Here is a 2,707-nt window from a genome sequence, read left to right on the forward strand (position 1 = left end):
TAATATAATATATAGCGCCTATAAAGAGACGCTTAAAGGAATCATTAACGAACTCGCTTCCCCTATCGGTATCCACTTCTTTAATAGTGGATTTAGATATATTTTCAACTTATAACTTCTATTTAGCAACGGCCTTAGTAATAAGTTCCTTAGATTTATCGGGTAGTAAAATAACCTAAATATATCTAGTTAATCGGTCTTAAATTAATAAGAGCCTCTATACTATAGTGGTGGTATACCTGGTATATAGTTAAGGGTGACTGGGTCGGTTCGAATCCGGCTAGAGGCGCACGTAAAAGAGGAACCCCTTTTCCTTTTTTGCGTTACTCGGATCCTATTCTAGGGGGCCCTTATCTACCTTAGCACGTATAATAAGGGTTAAATAGGGGGCCCGTTAGACCCACCTTCCGCCCGGCTTTACTAGTCGTTAATAGGTGCTACGGGGGAGTTAGTCGCCCTACCGTGGAAATAAGAAGACGGTATCGCGCTGTCCCTAAGCGCGTGGGTAAAATACGCGGCGTCTCTTCTATAATACAGAAGCAGCGTCTTACGCTATTACGTAAGCGTTCTGCGTGGGCACATAGCCCGCGTTAGCCCGGCCTACAGCCATAAAAAGATCAGGGAAGCTTAGGAGCTTTAAACCCTAGGAAGCGTATATATAAGTCGCCTATAATAGGCCCGCAGGGTTAGCCCTAGGGCACACAGAAGGCGTATAAGCCAAAACCAAGATAATCACGCGCGCGCCGTTAATTAAGCACGTAGTCGGCTTTAAAGCCGCTACGGGCAAAACGCCACCGGCTTCCTAAGAATAGAAGCCACGAGTTTCGTATATATATTACGTTAGTAACGGGACCCCCGCGGTACCCGTACAAGGCAGTAATCCTAAAGGAGGAGGGCATAGGGGTTTTTATCTAAGTCTTATACTAGTTCCCTAAGTCTTATACTACGGTTTTCCCCCCTATAGGCATCTAAGAAGGACCGTATAGTCAGAATTCTGACTCCTAGCTACTTAAGGTAGGATAAGGATAGCGGAGTAAGAGATAATAAATAAATAAAAAATTAATAAGATCCAGCGTTTTCGGTTATAGGTTACGGGTATAATAGGGCTATATAGGTCTATATAAACGCGCTCTAAATAGGTATATATCCTATTCTTATTAACCGAATACCTATTAGCTAAAGTAATAGGTTTTGCACTTTTATAGGCATAGCAGCTATTAATCTTTTATAGCTCTTCTTTAGATATAGATATATCTTTTAGAAGTAAGGTATTTTATAATAAACTGCTTAAAGCCTTAGGATTTATATAGCCTAGTCGGTCATACCATAAAGATAACGTATCTTTTAAATAAAGGGATCTTCTTTTTAGATTCCTTTTTCTTTATTTTTAAAGCTTATCATCAGATATAAATAGCTTAGATTTTTCAACGCGTACAGCCCGTACAGTGGTCCAGTAAAGACCTTTATATAATAGAGCAGCAGTGTATTTTAATAAGGACTTATCATCAAAAATTACTAGTCTTTTATTACCTATAAGACCTCGAATATTTTCGGTGTCTAAAACAGGAAGACTAATAATATTAGTACCTAGTTCAGGAATATATGAACAGTGTTTTAAAAGAAGCTGTTTATTAGTATCCTTAAATTTAACTAGGGCATCTCTAATTTAAGTAATTAAAATACTATTTGCTTATCCCTATTTAGCCATTCTGGACGTAGATTTAATAGAAGTAAATAATCCCTTATTTGATATAACGTGAGACGTAGCTCCATTATCGATACAGAAGTTCTGTTCGAGATCTAAAGGGCACGAAGATAACTGAACTTCGTGAATTTTTTCCACTATTCGATATATATTTAAATTAGTGAATTATGGTTAATGTGAAGAAGATTAATGGTTTAATACCTCTTCTTTATCTTCTGTTATATCCATTTTCTCCGTATAGATAGGTAGAGGATATGTATCCTTAAGAATAATATTATTTTTAATACTAGGTTCTCTAGTATTAATAATAGGGCTTTATTAACGTTATTATATAATATTAACGACTTCAGAGTCATTTAAATCATTTTCCTCGTCTAGGTTTTAAGATATAAGATTTATAACCTTTCGCACTTTTTAGATAACTGGTCTCCTTTAGATAGAAGATTTAAAATCTGCCGATCTCTTTTAGATAAATTAACGGATTTAGATCCGGTATTTTTACCTTTTTATTCTTTAGAGACTTTTTACTATTTACCCCCCCTAGAGTTAAACCAACTAGGTTTTTTCTTAGGGTGTAATTTAAAGTAATCGGTAGTATTATAACTAGCTTTATTATAGTAGTTATAGTGTTTTCCCTTAGTCTTTTTCTAAGGTTTCGAGGACTTTTTACGTCCCTTATTTAAGAGCAAAGTAGTATTAGAGCGTTCCACTTTACGGGAGGCGTCGATTAACTCGCCTATAAGTCTACTAAGAGAATATTCTTAAATATTATAACGTAAGGCTTAAGTTATTTGGCTAGTTATAGAATCATATCTATCATTAAGGCTATTTAAGATCCAGGCAAAAATAACCTTATCTAATAGTTCTATACTACGGGTCTATAGTTCTACTATCTTTTCTTATACCTTATATAGAAAGTTTTCTAACTTAGAGAAGTCAGATACTATAAGGTTAAATAGTAAACGTAGGACCTCGTAATTAGCCTAGAAGCCTTTAGCTTTA

General features: G+C 35.6%; 1 non-coding gene across 1 annotated transcript; it reads left to right on the plus strand.

Moving 5' to 3' along the window:
• Window positions 1-213: 213 nt before the first annotated feature.
• ACRALDRAFT_t190 lies at window positions 214-289 on the plus strand. Its single transcript has one exon. It is a non-coding gene; the product is annotated as a tRNA-Tyr (tRNA).
• Window positions 290-2,707: the final 2,418 nt, after the last annotated feature.

Source organism: Sodiomyces alcalophilus (assembly GCF_042370955.1).
Source record: "Sodiomyces alcalophilus JCM 7366 unplaced genomic scaffold ACRALscaffold_5, whole genome shotgun sequence".
Lineage (NCBI taxonomy): Eukaryota > Fungi > Ascomycota > Sordariomycetes > Glomerellales > Plectosphaerellaceae > Sodiomyces > Sodiomyces alcalophilus.